The following is an 18732-nucleotide window of genomic DNA, read 5'->3' on the forward strand; positions in this document are numbered from 1 at the left end:
TCTCTGGTTATGTTGATGGTAGGATTGCTAGGAGCCTGAAACAACATAAATTAATTTTACTCAAGGTCATGTTTAAGTTTTTAACACTAGAAGGCTTAGACTTTTGTTACTTTTTAAGAAACCACTGTCAATGATCCTTTCTGTGCTGTCTGAGAGACCAGTTTTATGAAACACTTCCTGTCCTAACTGAGATTTTCAGAAAGCCACTGGTCCTGGAAAAGAAAAAGAAACTTCCATAAAATCCAAACACTTTAATATTATGTTTATCATTGAAGTGATGCTGAGCTGGTAGGTAATTTTTGTCACTTATGGACAAATACGCTGCTTCCCTGTTGACGTTAAAGCATCTAAAAAATAGGGGCGAGTGGAGACAGACACTACTAAGGGCAGAGTTATGTAGAACACAAAGAGCATATTGTTTATAATCACTGTATGAACATCAAAAAACATTTTGCACAAGCTATCTGAATGGTCACATTTTTGATAGTGTGATAAACAATGTCTAATTTGGTTGCCAAGTGTATGCAAACAGCTGTAATAAAAAGATATGCACTTATTTAATAACCAGTTTTTATAGGCAGGTTAACCCTTTCTCCTGGAGATTTAATATAGATTTAAATAAAAAAAAACAATAATATGGCCAACTTAGGATACCTTCAGTGCTGCAAGTTAAGAATAACCGGGGCAGCATAGACAACCTTTATCGTGTCTTTGTGTTTAATTTGGTCAGTTTTACGCAGAGTGAAGTAATCTTCAAATTCTGAGTCCAAATACTGAAGACCAAACTCCTCTGAAATTCCTAAGTTCTCTTTCACAGTAGTCTGCAGCTCCTCTACAGTCAGTGGGATTCCTGATGGAAGGACCAACTTCTCAATTCGGTCGTCAACGATTACTCGCAGTTTTTCCTCCATTTCTGCCATCCTGGTGATGAGAATATCGACAGAGAGACGCAGATGCTTAGAACACACATACAGTGGATACAATAAAGAGCCTTGGGTGTGCCACCAGAAAAAAGAAACAAAAACTCAGAGTATTAATGACAACTGAAATACACTTGAATTTTCAAAAAATATATATATATATTTCCTAATTCTGGCATCATATGATAAATCACTGACAAACTTACAAATCAATGGAAGTTTTGTGTGTTGCCATAATTTCGTGTCAATGTTATATGTCTAATCTAAATTGTTGCGGCTATCATACATGTTGGACAAATTTAAGTTTTATTAATGAAAAGTAGAAAAAAAAAGTATTTTAAAAGAATTTGCATTTCATTTGACATTAAATAATTAACCATTATTATATGGAAAGAAAATTAATTAATTTCCTAAATCATTTAACTTTTTAAGTCCTTTTATATAGGATTTTTAAGATATATTTGTAGGAATCAACACCAATCAAGTTAATAATTGGTAGAATTACAGAGTCCTAACACAAACACACACACATATATGTATTATAATTACAATTAATGAATTATCACTGTCATGAATTAAGAAATTAAAGTTAAATCAAATGGTTAAAGAAATTAAAGAAATTAAAATCCCAGTTACATTGACCAGAATACAGATAACATGATGTAAGTACGGCTGTAAAGTTTAATATACTGTAATTTACCTAAACCGAACAACAGATGTGACGTTTGAGTGTAACCATGCGCTTTCCTCCCACACTGTATGCAGCCAAGGGGTAGACATCACCAAGTTTCTGCTGTTCCCAAAGGGCCATTTTCCCAGTGTCCTCTAACTGAAATGATCTTAGATGCTCCTCATAACAGGCAGAAAGTAACTTTACAATGAAGTGCACACAATTGTCCAAAATGGCAATCTGAATTATCTCAGCAAAATCAGGAAGTCCGTCTGTAGAGCCACAGGAAAGGATCATCCCGACCATATACCTTGTTCCATAACAGGTGACAGTCTTGGCTAACAGCACAGTAGACAGAAGTGGTGATGTTTCTTTTAAGGTGTCCTGTATGTCTGGATGCAGCATATTTAAAGGCACCTCAGATATTTTAGCAACACACAGTGCCTGCTTTCCACCATCTGTTTGCAGGTGATATGCCATCATCATCTGGTGTCGTGTTGAAAGAGTCAACAAGATATTACGGAAATTGTTGGTGTGCCTCACAACCTGCTTGAAAAAGCTATGTTTAGCTTCGAAGCGCATTGTCCATACGCCAACCAGAGGCCCATATTCTTGGATCAATGTAGGGTAATGTTCCAAAAAATGGTGCTTGGGTGTCAGCTTCTCTTCAGGAAAAACTGCCAAAAATCTGTCACGATGTTAAGATATTTTGAAGTCCAGGTATGCAACTGTCTCAAGTGTATGAACAGGGGCAACCACCAATTCAGCTATGTCTTTTAAAGTCAGAAGCACCTGCCAAGCAGAATCACCTTCAGGTATCAGTGAACCAACAATGAGTGGCAACATCCGTATTAGGGCCCAATTTTCATGGGCATTTCCCCCTATAGATTTGCGACTTATATAACTTTGAGGGATTTCCTGAGGGCTATTGGTTTTGTCTGAGCCCTTAAAGGGGAAACATGTAATAAATGTGTTAAGTTGAGTTAAATTAAAGTACTTTTTCTTAGTGAAAACCTGAAAACACAACGCCAGTTCCCTTGGAACAATTCCTTCAAAGATATCATGAAGTACATCTGGTGGGTAGCCAGAGACAAAGTGGAAGTGAGTCAATTTATCAGTCAGTGGACATGACCGCTTTACACCAAAGAAATGTGTTAAACTGGGATGTTCTTTAACGGTTTGTATATGCAAACTATGGTCTTCCTTTGTACGAGGTGGAAATGCTCCACCTCGAACTTCATCTGTCTGGTACTTGGAAGAATGTCCAAGACAAAACCTACAGTTGTATGGCCCTGTGAAACTTTCAACTAGCCCACTGATCGAATGTGCACCCAGATTATCAGCTGCAACGCAGTGTACTGTCCCTTTGATACTTTTCCCAGCACTGGGAATGAAAACCCCTTGTTGTTCTAGAGTGCAAAGATCTTTCAATAGTCGTTTCAAAACTACTTTGTATTCAAACTGTTTTACATCAACAGCTTTACAAAGTAAAGCTAGGTGTATTGATGTTAATTCAGAGTGTAACTCAGATGGCAAATTTGCTAAAACCCAATAAATGGCTGTTAATTTATATTTTTTCCTTGACGTCCCTAGCGGGTTACACACCTCAAAATCATCTACATAAAGGATTATCGAGAGGTGTGCTTCCTCTCCAGCATAAAAATCATTTTTCTTGTAAAATTTGCCATCAAAAATTGACTTAATATATCCAGTGCTGTTTAAAGACCTGGATAAGATTCCCTCTGCAATGTCTTTATTTTTTATGATTTCCTGCAAAGTTTTAAGAATGGGCACATACTGAAAGGTCTTGTTCTTTTGAAAATCAAGAATATATTCAACAGGGTCAACACACTGGAAATGCTCCTTAAAATACCTTCTTCTCTTAAAAGCTGAACTAAGAGGACCACCTGCTCCTAGTGCTGTACTAATGGGATGGAAGTTGCACAATTGTACTGCTAAGTCAGTAATGATGGCCTGGTCTACAGTGCATTCATTTAATCTCAATGTTGAATCAAGTGTGTTTCTAAGAACGGCTACAGACGCTGAAGAAGAAATGAAGTGAAGATCGTCAACCAAAGCATCAATGCACCTCACAGATGCATTACAGATAGTTTGAAGCTTCAGCAGAAGCAAGCCAATTCTATTCAGAACTAGGTATGATGCACTTTCGGGATCACAATCTAAACCTGTTCCTTCATCAGCACTGGCCTCTGGTATATCAGAGAGGTCGGCTGTCTGATTATAGTGTCTCTCATACACAGCTTGCTTAAAATCACTCAAAGAATAGGGTTTATGTCTTCTGCTTTTGTGTTTCAGAAATGTATTGTAAATATTTGTCCTAAAATTGCACCCTTCAAATACACAAAAGACAGTTTCATGACCTTTCAGATGATTTCCAATATGCTGAAAAAAGTCCTTCTCAGAAGAACAACTTGCATCACAAACTAAACTAAAGTTAAAAGTATAGAGGATATTTGGCTCTAGACTTTCCTTAGCTGCATGGTACCTGGACAAATGTGTGCGAAGCGCACTTTGCGTTTTGAATGTGCACGGGCAACTACCATGGAGACATGGCTGAGATTGCCCACGACCAAATGTTGCGTGTTGTAGTCTGTAATGCTTTAGTAGGTTGCCTTTTGTAGCAGACAAAGACTTGCAGATCTTACACTGCCATCCCATCAGGTAAAAACCTAAAGTAATGAGAAAAAAGGTCCTATTAACTTGCATATAACTGTATAAATAATAACTTACTTAAATGAAAGTGCTAATAATTACATATTTACAGTGACACGTAAAAATTGAGGACCCTTGATTTTAAAGTTTGTGCTTTTTCAGTCTTGTACATTTAAATATATTTTGTCTGTCATCTAAAGAATGTTCACAATACAAACCAAATGTCAACATAACTAATCTGTGAAAACATTTTCCATATCTTATGCATGCTTTCATTTCAAATTCAGTTTGGAGCTTTAAGTTAAACTGTATCAAATTTGCTTAATTAGAAAGTAGTCAACAACATAGTTTTGCAAAACAGTGAACAAACCTTCATATAATATACAGTGCAGTATGTGAAATGTATAAGCATACATTGTATATTAAGTGCAATATATACCTGTGGTCTTGAACGGTTGATCGATTCCCTATGCACCTAGAAAGAAATGCATAGTTTTAAGTCATTTGGATGAATTAATATTTTAATCACAAACTCAGAAGAGATGATATATGAAAATCAACTAAATAGTTTACACTTGCTTTTGTTCAGTGAGGTCCATAATTATTTGGATGGTAATCATAACATTTGGTTATATGTTAACGTCTGCCTGTGATAGTCTGTCACACAGTCATCACCTATTCATATGCATAACATGATCATTTGTTACATATTTCCCAGCATATCATTTCACATGCGAAAAAATTAAATAAATAACTCAACAGGAGTTCCATACTTCACAATCACCCAAGGCAAAAGCAATAGAAATAGTGACCGGCAAGATATACATAAAGCTATACATTAAAAAAAAAAAGTTGTGTCACCTCAGGGTTCGCACAATGCTCTTATTTACTGACCTCTAATCAGCGTTCACCAACGGCGTTGTGTTGTCAACACGACCCACAAACACAACTTTGAAAACGCGACTGGCGAATATAAGGATAGAAGAATAAAAGGAGGGGGTTAGCTTCTTGCCATGTTGACCTAGGTATCGATGTAATACACCAGCCTTTATCAAGCAAACCAGAGCATGACTCTCGGTCAACGTAACGCAAGACAAAGCTTTAAAAAAGTGAAAATGCCAGAGTGTTTAACCAATTCCCACCACCGCTGCCCGCACCCACCGCTACCAACACCGCCGCACTCACCGCTACCCCCAACTCCCACCAGCAAACACTGACACAGACACCATAACTTAATAACTCGGAACAGTAGTAAAGCCGGTGAATGTACCGCTTTTGACTGTTACTCGAGTACAGAATAACCGATAACACGCTGTGTGTAATTATACTCAGAACAACGTTTGTTTGCCTCTCGCTCACGTTAGCTAAGTTAGCTTGTTAAGGGGGGGGGGGGGCTCCCGTGACTTTGAATACGACATGGTATATATTAAACTTGTCAGTAAACTTGTTAGGTAACTCACGATAACTCAAAACAATGTAAAAGTGTTGTTAATCAAGCCTCTTACCTTGAGAAAATGGCAGTGGACGACGGCTGTGGCAGACATCAAGGTGCAGACATCAACATCAATGTGGCGCGAACTGGGCGGAAGTGTACGGCGATTAAAACCAAAGAGTTCACGTTGAGTAAAATGTATTAATTTTTCGCAATTGTTGAATTTACTGATAAAATATAATTAAATGATACGCATTAATTTAAAGCTGATATTATTTAAACATAAATGAGTAAAATGCAATTGATATCTAATCAAATTTGATTAAATCCACATAATAATATACCAAACTGCACATAGTAATTTTTTTCATGTAAAGGTTGCTAATATTTATTTTGTAAATATTAATTAAGCCCAGTCACACTTTTTTGAGTGTAGATGTCCACAGCCATCTGTGTGAATGTCTGTGTGAAATGGTGAATGTGACAAGTTGTGTGAAAGCGCCTTGAGTAGTCAGAAGACTAGAAAGACGCTAAATAAGTACAAGTCCATTTACCATGTTTAGTGGTGCTCACTTTAAGCTCCCCTACTGAAAAAGCCAGGTCTGCTCTGATTGGTCAGCGTTTTTAAGTTTTACACAGCTGCACTCTCTGCGTCTCTGCAGCGTCATTACAGCCGGGGCATGAATGGAACGGAACTGTCTACTTATAGAACTTTTCAAAGATGTAAACATAAACATTCTAAATGTGTCCAAGTTTGATTCCTGTTGCAGTGAATGTGAATGACAACTGACAGGAAGTTCACAAGGACCAAGGCTGTTGCCTAGCAATGGACTGAATTTCAACTGAATTCCATCGCTACCTTGCTTCCTTGTGTTACCTTGAGTGCAAGAGTGGTACATGACACGCAGTTTCTGAGTTTACAGCTTCTTTCGAATGCATCCACCGTCCTCAGCCGACTGCTGCAGTCCATCAGAGCTGTCATTACATTTTTTAGTGAAGCAGACTCCAGACACAATTTTCTCTGGTTATTCAAAGGTATTTGGTTCTGTAATGTCAAGTGGAAAATTGAGGGTAGTTTTCAGTTTTGCTAAATAGATCGCTGATGTGCTGAACATTAATCTGTACAGCAGTATTTTAGTGTTGTACCTGCTTTAGGTGGAACTAATTTCACCTATTTTTATTCACACTAGTAGTGTCATAATTAGGTCCTTTGGTCTAAAATCAAATACCTGCAAAACTAATAACATCCCCCTCAGCTTAACTATGCTATGTGTTAGCAAATGCTAGCATTCTAACACTCAATTATGATGGTAATCTTTCTGTAGCAGGTGCTGTGGTGTGGTGTGGTGGTTAGCACTGTCACCTCACAGCAAGAGGTTCCCTGATTCGAATCTGGGCTGTGTGGAGTTTGCATGTTCTCCCCGTGTCTGCGTGGGTTCTCCCCAGGTTCTGTGGCTTCCTCCCACAGTCCAAAGACAGGTGTTAGGTTCATTGGTGACTAAATTGCTCATAGGTGTAAATGTGAGTGTGAATGTTTGTCTGTCTCTGTTTGTCTCTATGTGTCCTGTGATAGACTGGCGTCCTGTCCAGGGTGTACCCCGCCTCACGCCCGATGTCAGCTGGGATCGCCTCTATGCCCCACGACCCCGTCAGGGACAAGCGGTTGAAAATGGACGCATGGCTCTTTCTGTCGCAAAGTTTCAGGAGTGCAGGTTGATTTTCAAAGAAATTAAGTGAAACCACTCTTAAAACTGCCTTTTACAGGATGTAAAGTACATGCTAAACATGCACAATCCTATGAACATGAACATTTTCATGAAGAAGCACCTTGTTTTGTCTGTTATGGTAAACCTGAAACAAATGTTGTTAAAAGTTAACCCACATACTGACAAAAAAGGGAAAACTTTACTATTTCATAATGTTTGCTCAAACTGGCTGCCAGTCAAAACAAACAGCACACTGAACAAATGTGATTAAAATACAAAGCCATTTTTAGTCTGTCTGCACAACAGGAACCTGAACTGCCTGCATAGTTATCAGTAAGTCTCTTTATGCGTTTCTGATCAGTTCCATGTCAGCCTGAGACTGCACACATAGTGCTTCTACTTCTATAGTTATTCTCTTTGGGAGAATGAGTTGTATTAGGGAAAATAATCCAACCTTCTCCTTTGATATCCCTTTAATGGAACATCTGCAGAATATAAATATATAATAGAATAGAATGTATGTTTCCCGAGAGATGATCTGGTTGTGTCAAAACTATATTGATTTTGTATTTGTAGATTGTTTTTTCTATAGACTTTAAAACATGTTTGTATTTGTATGAGAAAAGAAGACAGTTTTTCAAAGGACGACATTTTTGAAAGGGATGACATTTTGTGAAATGCGAGTAGTGTTTTAATGATGAGGACATATTTCTGGAAAGTGAATATTTTTTAAGCACATTTTGGAAAAGGTTGTGTGGTTCTCACTTCTTCACTTATGCTGCGATCACACCGCATGCGATAGACGCGATGAAATTGCAAAAAACGCAAGGTATGCTGCCTGCAGCTAAACTTTGCTATTGTGCTAAATGGGAAGTAATGCTAGTGCCAACCAGGGATCTGAATGCTTTTAAATGAACAGAAATTAGCTCTCAGTTGAAGTCTGTGGCTCTCAAGAGAGCCGTTGTGTTACAGTGAGATCAGGCCGTAAGTGATTTAACCTCCGTAGCTCTAGAGGGTGCCGACCTGCTTCTCATCTCTCCTGTAGATCAGACCAGGGTACACTTCACTCTGCATTGGCAGCTTTCTTCTTCTTCTTTTAGATTTCCGGCACACTAGATGCCTAAAGCCACGTTGCTGCCACCCACCGGTCATGGTTATATTCATTATATATTATACTGTTTTTATAGGAGCAGTCTGGTTTTCTTCATGTAGTCAGAAACTGCAACAATGGTGGCTGTGGTGATCTCCCGGATGTTGTGACGTTTACCGCAATCTCAACGACACAGATGCAAGCAAAGCGAGGAACGGGTCAAATCACGTGTGTAGGTTGACTTTATATGTTATCGTGCTGCTTCTATCGCGTCTATCACATGTGGTGTGATTGCAGCATTAGATGACTGAGAGTTTAGACTTTGCATGTAGACTATAAGTTTGCACCTGAAAGTACAGACGTGCGTGTGTGTGCAAATGCTGAGTGAATCAGTTATATCAGTGTTTACTGCATCAAACTTGTCTTTATCAAACCAACCTCAGATTGGGGAGCAAATTCATTATTTGGGAGTTGAACAGCTTGTTATCCTGAGCGTCTATGAGCCCAGCACTTTACGCAAAGTTAGAAAAGAAGCGGAGCTGCCTGTCACTGCTGGTTCCATTCTGAGACGTTTTATCATACAGAGCTGTAATCACACTCATAATGGAGTTCCTGAACTCCATTTACGGCACTAACTTTCTCTATTGTCTTGCTGCGCTGTTCTCAGACTCCTCTTCATCAAAACGCCCATACTCACTCTCCTCTCTCTCTGTCTCATCTCAAACCTGAAACACTGACAGAGAGTGCAATTAATCAGCCGGCCGAGCAAAGGCAGTAAGATCAATTAAGCTGCACACAGAGTGGGGAGACGAGAATGGATCCATCTAAGAGAGAAAGAGAGGGGGCCTGTGGATACGTTGAAAGTAGTGTAAACAATGATGGAGCGAGGATGCAGGTTCTAGATATGGCTGTGATTTGATGTTTCTTTCAACAAGGAAAATACTTTTCCTGTTGCGTTGCTGTTCATTTATAATATTCCTTTCTATTTGATCATTTAATGTTATTAAGTAATTTGTCAGCCAGTTCGGTCATTGTCAGCCAATTGAATGAGCTTTATCAGTTGCTTATCACAACCATGATGCGATATGACCCTATACTCCACCAGAATGTTAAAATTAACTTTGATGAAGTAAAACCACACTGAGGGTCAAAGTCCTGAGACTTTAACACAGACAACATCCACGAAACACGAAAACAAGTTCACAACTATTTTAATGTACACGGTGCCTAGTATATGCATTGCTAAACCTCTGTCATGTCACTATCATGGCGACCTGTCAGTCACAATGTAACCATGCCACGAAACATTCCCTGTTTTATTATCTGTTTGACTCTTAATGGGACCATAATAAGTGAACATCATGCAGTGTTGAAGAAGACTTGAAACTATTGATTGAGACCATAAACTCATTAGGAAAATGTTTACTAAGGTAATACATCAAGTGAGATGTAGGCTCATTTGTTTTTCATTGACTTCTATACAATTGGACATCTTTTTGGAGCCAGTGGAATTGCCCCCTACTGGACATTATAAAGGATGCAGGTTTAAGGTACATCCACATTGGCTTCACTTTTCAGACCCAGAAGCTATGTCCCATGGGGTTGGTTTGGCAGCCATCATGAATTTGTGCGAAAAATGTTTATTTCCTTAACTCCTGAATCAGACAACACACAAAGACATTACCCACTTTTTCATATAATTTTGACACAGGAAATCAAATGGAAAGGTCAATGACATGAAACAACCACCCTTCATGATTGAAAACATGCAAATAACACACTTGAGGCTCATAATAGCCAAATGAAAATATCATTTAAATTCCATTTCTTATTAAATGGGATGGCAATCACTTTAACTGATGGCAATCTGACAATAATTGAAAGCAAAAGTCATCAAAACCCCCTGTTTCACTGATCATCATCACCAGTCACCAACTCATTAAAAGTGATCCTACTGGGTTAACAATTAAAGTACAACCAAAACAAACTAGAAAGATTTAATTTCTAATATAACACATACAAAAAAATCAAGGTACTTACAAATTGGCCTTCGAACAGGAGTCCACCTGGTTGACAGAACTACTTATTGTTTACTGGTAACTGCTCCCGAAACATTTGAAATATCATCGTCACCAATCTGCAAGCAAGAAGTTTATATTATCTCCATTACTGCGCTAAAATATTAAGGGAACACCTAATAGCCATAGTATAACACCAAGTCAATTAAACTTCACGGATATCAATCTTTCATTTAGGAAGCACAAATGATTTGAATCAAATCCACTTGCTTTGGTGTGACAACAGATGCAATGGAGAGACAATAGAAGACAACCTCCAAAGGGAATTGTTTTGATGTGGTGGCCACAGACACTTGCTCTCCCCTCATCCTTCCTGACCGATTCTTCTGTAGCCCAATCACGTTGAACAGGTAGTCCAGCTCCTCCAGGATGGCACATTCATATGTTACGTTGGCAAGAAGGTTTTGCTGCAGCACAGTCTCAAGAGCATGGAGGAGATACCAGGGGCCTCATGTACTAAGACTTGGGTGGCTTTCTTACTAAAACATGGCGTACGTTAGAATCCAGAAACTGGCATACGCACAAAAAAAATCAGATGTATCAAAGTGTGCGTACGCATGGATCCAAGCACTTTTCCTTTGTACATCCCAATCAACGTGGTATTTAGCGCACATGTAGAAGTGCTAAACTCCTCCCTGCCCAAGCCCTCATTTAAATATGCAAATCAATTTAAATAGGGCCTGCACCAGGGATTCCCTCTCTGCACCATCAGATTTAAACGATGAGTAAAGGTAAGAAGCGCAACCTCAACAAGTCTGAGCTCGAAGAGCTGTGTTATTTGGTAGCCTCTCTTCAGGGATAAACAAAGAAAAATACATTTGAGTGGGAGTGTGTGTGTGGGGCAGTGAACGCTGTGGGGTCGGAGCAGCGCACACCCACTGAAATTTAAAAAAATGGTCCGACGTGAAGGTCGAGGTGAAGCGGAGGATTTCTGCCCACCGCCGAAGTATCACCGCAACGAGCGGGGGGACCGGAGGGGAGGAACTGACCCCCTTTACTCAGAGAGTGGCGGCTATTGTGGGGGGACACAGCGCTAAGCGGAGTTGTGGTGGCCCATGACGGCGACACAGATCATGCTCAAGGTAAATGTGTTAAACTCAGAAATGTCATTATACTGGTCGTACAATAGGCTGCTCACATTACACAAGCTCGTGCGTTAAGTTGCCAGGATATAAACACATTGACTCATGTTTAATTACTTCATTTTTAAAATGATATTTCTCAATAGACGATGAGACAGGAGAGGGCTCCTCCCTCTGCACCGTGCGCCCTTGCGTCTCCACTGGCTCCTCTGGCACCACGCGCCCTGGCGACTCCACGCCAGCTGCTGACGTCCGCCCGACTGGCCGTGTCCTTCCACAAGCTGTGCTGGAATCACAGGAGGAAATAGTGAGAGCAATCCGTGGCGTCAGTGATCATCTAGATCAATGGTCAATGAACTGGGAGATATTTGTCACACAATAAATGCACTTACAAAGTAAATTGTGTCCTTGCCTCTTTACATCGCTGAAATCAGATGCTGCCGGGTTGAGGTTGACGGGTCCGGCACCCGGTTTCTCTGGTGGGGGGATGTGCTCTGGCAGTGGTATGCCATGGCGGTGTGCCAAGTTGTGCAGGACACCACAGGCCAGCACGATGCGGCACACCTTCTCAGGTGTGTACAGCAGCACCCCGCCCGACCTGTCTAGACAGCGCCAGCGCCCCTTCAATTTCTAAAGATATATATATATATATATATATATATATATATATATATATATATATATATATATATATATATATAATCACACTACTGTTCGTGGGAAAACAAACAAAACAAAACAACTTCGTTACAAGGATTGACAAGACTGATCACACTTATATTAATGACTGCAGAGGTGCGCCGTGGCTACTGAAGTGTGACATTTCCAACTTTACGCACGCGTTTATTGAAACAAATACTGAACACAAGGAGACAAGATAGCTCTGCTATTCTTTTTTCACCAGGGAAAAAAACAAATACACATATTTGAATGCGCGTGTCCAAACGGGCATTGTGCTGGTTTAAATTCGGGGCGCATTAAACGGATACATTATTTACTCACCGAGAAGCACCCATCGCGCACCGCGCCAGCCTCCAACCTGTTACCAACCATGCTATTGTTTAGATTGAACGAGTCATGCGTTGCCAGAAACCCCAGAGTGGTCAGCACCTGTGTGGGAACGGACAACCCCTGGCTCCTGGCTGTGTGTCGTTCTAGGGCTGGCCGCAGCTCCGCGCACAGCTCCAGTAACACTGGCCTCGGCAACATGAAACGACTCATGAGCCAGTTGTCGTCATTTGCCAACAGATCTTCCCGCTCTCTAAACACCCTCTCACGTCTGATATAACCATTTGCGATGTCCTCTAACAAGGCCAAGGCTGCCATTGTTAATGCCATTTTTCATCACTTTGCGCATGCTTTTATATCCATCCTTATGATTGCAAACACGTGTGTTAATTGTCCATTAATGTGTCTCTGATGCGCACATTACACTGAGGATGAATTGTTTTCACATGATTAAAAGTTTTCCAGCATCCTCTAAGTGTCGCCAACGAAACAATAGCTGAAGAAACGTGCTTACAACAGCCATGAAGTTTGCGTGGCGCACCGTACATTTCCACGGTCATTTCACTTTTGATACATCTGAACGTTGGCGTGGAAAATGGCGTACGCCACGTTTTTGTGCGTACGCAACATTGATACATGAGGCCCCTGGACAGGGCATCAACCGCAGGGCCGCTATCTGCTATCAGGAGCCGCAGCCCTACAAAAAAAGGCCTAAAGCAGGCTGCTGCCGTAAATGTTTCTGACCAAACTGTCAGAAAAAACCTCCATGAGGGCCCATGTTCACAGCCTAGTACCCTGCAGCTCGACTGGCATTCAGAGAGAACACCAGAATTGGCAGGCCAGCCATTGGCGTCCTTTTCTCTTCACAGATGAGAGTAGGTTCACACTGAGCACATGTGACAGGCATGGAATAGTCTGGAGACGCTGTGGTGAAAGTTATACTGACTGTACCATCATCCAGCATGACCTGTTTGTTGGTGGGTCAGTGATGGTCTGGGGAGGCATATCACTGGAGGGTCACACAGACCTCCATGTCATAGCCAACAGTACCCTGACTGCTGTTAGGTACCAATACGAAATCCTCAGAGCGAATGTCAGATTTTACTCTAGTGCAGCGAGCCCTCGGTTCCTCCTGGTGCAGGATGATCCCCGACCTCATGTAGCCTGGATGATGAAGGCATTGGTGGCCCTCACATTCCCCTGACGTAAATCCAATTTAGCACATATGGGACATTTCCCCCTTGGGATTATTAAAGTATTTCTTATTCTGATTCTGACTCTGACTATGTATTAGTGCATCCATGCCAAATACCACCACGGACTGTCTAGGTGCACACTCCTAGAAAAAGCCCAATGTTATTGGAGGTGCATACAGGCACACAAGGGGCCATGCACACTATTGAGTCATATTATGAGTTGCTGTGATAAAATTCATGCAAGCTGGATCAGCCTGTGATTTGAATTTTTCACTTTGATTTGACAGTGTGATTTTTGAATCAAACCCTCAGTGGGGTGATCATTTGGTTTTCCATTTACCGTATTTAAATTATTTTGTACTCAGCATATTATACAATTTATATCAGTAAAGATTTTCTACTTGAATAATCGGTTCATCAAGATCCGGGACCATATTCATAAAACATCTTTGGGCCAAGAGTGATTCAGGAGTACCTTTTGTTATGAATCGGCACTCAGAGGCTTTGGGGATAGGTTTGAAGAAATGACTCTTAACTAAGAACATGTTTTATGAATACGGCCCCTGATGTGTGATTTAAGCGCTCCCTTAATTTCCCTGGAAAAGTGATCAGACTTACAGGTCATAACCCCCTCTCAAAGGAGCTACTTCCACTTGTGTATTACACACCCAAGTGCATCTGATTACTCCTTTGTCTTGTTTCAATTCTATAAAAGGTGATGCCAAAGAGAAATTGTTTATTTTACTTGATATCTATGACAGAAGACTAGCTCAGCCAGTAGATTTACCTTATTGTATGAAGGCTGTTTGTGATCTGCTGCCAGAAACCCTAGATGGTGTCCATTTTGAGACTAGACGGTACCATAGGGACTGCCACCTGAACTTTAATGATGGATCAATTAAAAATCTCACAAAGTACTAGTTCAGACCAGCCCTCTTCAGTGCTTAATACCTACACACAAGTATTCTCATCTGAAGTTGAAAGCTGCACAGGCAGCAGCATGCTTGCACTTTCCTAGTAAGTAATGCATTTTCTGTGACAAGTCTGACCTAAAAGTGCACGGGAAAACCAAGAGGACCATCAAGTTTCCAAAATAGAGGAACAAAGTGCCAGGATGGAAGAGTATCGAGCCCATGGCTGAAGCTCTTGGAAAAAGCAGTGTGCTTCACAAAGTCATGGGTAAAGATCCCTTTGCAAAAGAGGCTCGATACCACAAAATCTGTCATAACAACTTCAACCTCAAGAAGACTGCAGCACACAAGAAGCCAACAGTATGGTGAGAATATTGGTGCACTACAAATAAAAGGCCGGCTGGTTTGACTACGGAGAAGTGAATGACGCCTCAATTGACTGCAGTGGGCGTTCGTACTGTTGCCAAAGTACTTGACTTCCAATTTGTAAACCTTGAATATTGAATGAGTCATGTCCAGCTTCTCCTTTCCTGGAGGTTTTCAATTCCAAAGTGCGCCCAAACACCTTCACTGATGGGCGGGCTGGCAGTGACTGACAGGAATCGCACATTTAACATGAATCGATTTTTTAATCAACACCTTTGATCTGGGCTTGTGCATGTGCCACTTATCTGGAAGTTCCTGGAGAAGTACAAGCTCTACATCACATGTGTCAAACTGATCCAGTAAAGAGCCACTGTGGCTGCAGGTTTTCATTGCAACCAAGCAAGAACACACCTGACTCGACTTACTCAATCACCAGAACTGCCTTCACACAGTTGATTTGTTGGACCAGGTGTGTTTTTGCTTAGTTAGAATGAAAACCTGCCGCCACAGCAGCCCTTTACTGGATCAGTTTGACACCCCTAGTCCTCCCAGAGTAGCCCCACACCGCTATGATATATGGGCTGTGGTTCAGGCTATGCTGAGATCCTTCTTGAGGCTGCTACTGTTCTCTGTGAAGACCAACAACCTGCCGCTCTTCCATAAATGCAGTGGGGAACTGACAGACTTGATCTTTGCATTTAATGGTCAAAGGTTATAACATAAGTCACATTCAACACTCAATAGCATTATTCACACTTCATCAGGTACCGATTTGGGTTTGAGGTCTTCCTCACCAACCTGGAACTGACTCATCCTGGTACCACAGACCTTAGTGTTGCGGGCTAGAAGATATCTTAATGAAAAATGTCAAACCAGACCATATTTGCCAACTTCTGGATTTGTGCCTGAATACCACATATTTCCAGTTTAATGGCATTTTTTACAGACAGAAACACGGCTGTGCCATGGGTTCACCAGTATCCCCTATTGTGGCAAATCTGTACATGGAGGAGGTAGAGGGCAAGGCTTTGAACTCCTTTAAAGGAGTAACCCCAAGCCACTGGTTCAGATATGTGGACGACACATGGGTTAAGATCAAATCCAAAGAGGTGCAAACTTTTACTGAACATATCAACTCAGTGGACAGTAACATCAAGTTCACCAGAGAGGAAGTTAAAGACAACAGCTTGCACTTCTTGGACTGTGACGTCCATATGGAGAATGACAGGAGCCTCCACATAGGGGTATACAGAAAACCCACTCACACGGATCAATATCTACTTTTTGACTCTCACCACCCTTTGGAACACAAGCTTGGCGTTATCAGAACACTGCAGCATAGAGCTGATAACGTACCCACTAGCTCACAGGCTCAAGGGGAAGAACGCAAGCACCTGAGAGGCGCCCTCACAACTTGTGGCTACCCCAGCTGGACCTTTGTTAAAACGGCAGCTGCCTCCAGAAAGAAAACCAAAGTGGTTGAGAAAGAAAAAGATAACAGGAGAAACAACATAGTCATCCCATATGTGGCTGGGGTATCAGAGAAACTCAGGAGGATTTTCAACAAACACTGCATCCCTGTGTATTTCAAACCCGGTAACACACTCAGACAGAGACTAGTACATCCGAAGGACAGAACACCACACCACCACAAAAGCAACCTGGTTTATGCTGTCCAATGCAACGAGGAATGCAAAGATCTTTACATTGGAGAAACAAAACAACCACTGCATAAACGCATGGCCCAACACAGGAGAGCTAACTCCTCAGGCCTGGACTCCGCTGTCCACTTACACCTCAAGGAGAAAGCCCACTCCTTTGATGACAGCAATGTCCAAATCTTGGACAGAGAGGACAGATGGTTTGAAAGAGGAGTAAAATAAGCCATCTATGTAAAAGTGGAGAAACCATCGCTAAACAGAGGAGGGGGTCTGAGACACCACTTATCTCCAATTTACAATGCTGCCCTTTCATCCCTTCCCAGGAGATGCAACAATCTAACCTCAAAGGACAACTGTTCACACATGGCCCGGGTGACCCCAACGACTGTCGTTCAGACTCAATAGAGCACTAACGAAGTCGAAACCAACTGCCCACCAACGACTGTCACTCTAACGACGGGCGTGGGCACTTGGAGCACAAAGGGTGTCAGTGACATCATCGGCCTTGTGAGAGGTTAAATACCTGGATCTCCACACCAGTTAGTTGGACCAGTCCCAGCCTGGTCAGATGCGTACATGAACTGATGAAGCCTCTTGGATGAGAGGTGAAACGTCTTCCTAGACAAACAACCAGTCCAGTTGTTTTTGACTGAAATTGCTTTGCGGATAATGATGACCTGGACGAATGAGAACATTCACAGGCTTATATCTTAATGAAGTTTTCCAAGTCCTCAGGTGGGTGCTGCAGATTCACCCATTAAGAACATATTTTTTGGGTGTAGAAACATGCATGCCTCATGCATAATTTTAACTGTTGTACACAAAAGGTGAATCAAAAACAATGGGGAGGACAGGAGGAAAACCAACCCACAGCAGCTTGTTATTTTACATTTGTTGGCTACTTATCTCTATTGTCTTTTGTTCAATAAAAAAATGACACACATTTTATTGCAATATAGGTTGTTACATTTCTTAAAACAATCACTAAAGAATCTGGATTTGAATGAGAGTCTGTGCATGTATATATTCTGTCATTGGACCCCCAGGGCCATTTTCTACGTGGTCAAACAGCGACTCACATGTAAATTAGGGGTGTTTTTGAAGAGATAGACTTGCCTCATCCCGGGTAGTTGACCATAGAGGAAACTCACCTAATATGTGACAGAGCACACCCAGTAAGATATGGTGAGAATTTTATACATAACCTTCTAATTAAAAAAGGAAAAACAAAACCATGTGGAGTTATAACAACAAATCTCCCAAACTTTGCATATTGGGAGATTATCTTCATAGCTGCTGTGAGGCCTGTTGTTGCATCGTGTCTTCAAAGAGCAAGAGATAAGTAAAGTCGGGCTGCCTTCTTTGGATCTATAAGGTCAGAAGAACTAAAATATCAACGCGATTACCAATCTGTTGGTAAATCTGAAAAAAAGAAATTTGGACTGTTAAAAAGATGAAATGTCATTTTTGACTGATGTGTTGAAAAGTAGTTTATAACTTATGTTCTAATATCCTGACATTATTGTATGAATCTTACGTTTTACCGAACGTCATGTTTGACGGACGCAATGTCAATCTTGTATTCTGGTTGTTGAGTGGTTAGGGAGGACTTCCTCTCATGGAGCGTCATATTACATTACTTGGCCAACAAGAAATTAGCATGAAAAAAAAAATCAAATTAGCCTTAATAAAGATGTAGCTTCCGGGTCTGAAAAGGGAAGCCAATGCCGAAGTGCCTTAAAGCTGCATTCCTTCTAATGTCCAGCAGGGACTCCACTGGCTGCAAAAAGAAGCTTTTTTGTATAGACGTCAATGAGAAAATGATGCTACTTCTCACTTGATTTACCTCAGTAAACATTTTCCTAATGGGATTATGGTCTCAATCACATATTTCAAGTCTTCTTCAGTACAGATGTTCATTTAATAAATTAGGGTTGCA

The sequence above is a fragment of the Echiichthys vipera genome (assembly GCF_963691815.1).
Source record: "Echiichthys vipera genome assembly, chromosome: 16".
Lineage (NCBI taxonomy): Eukaryota > Metazoa > Chordata > Actinopteri > Perciformes > Trachinidae > Echiichthys > Echiichthys vipera.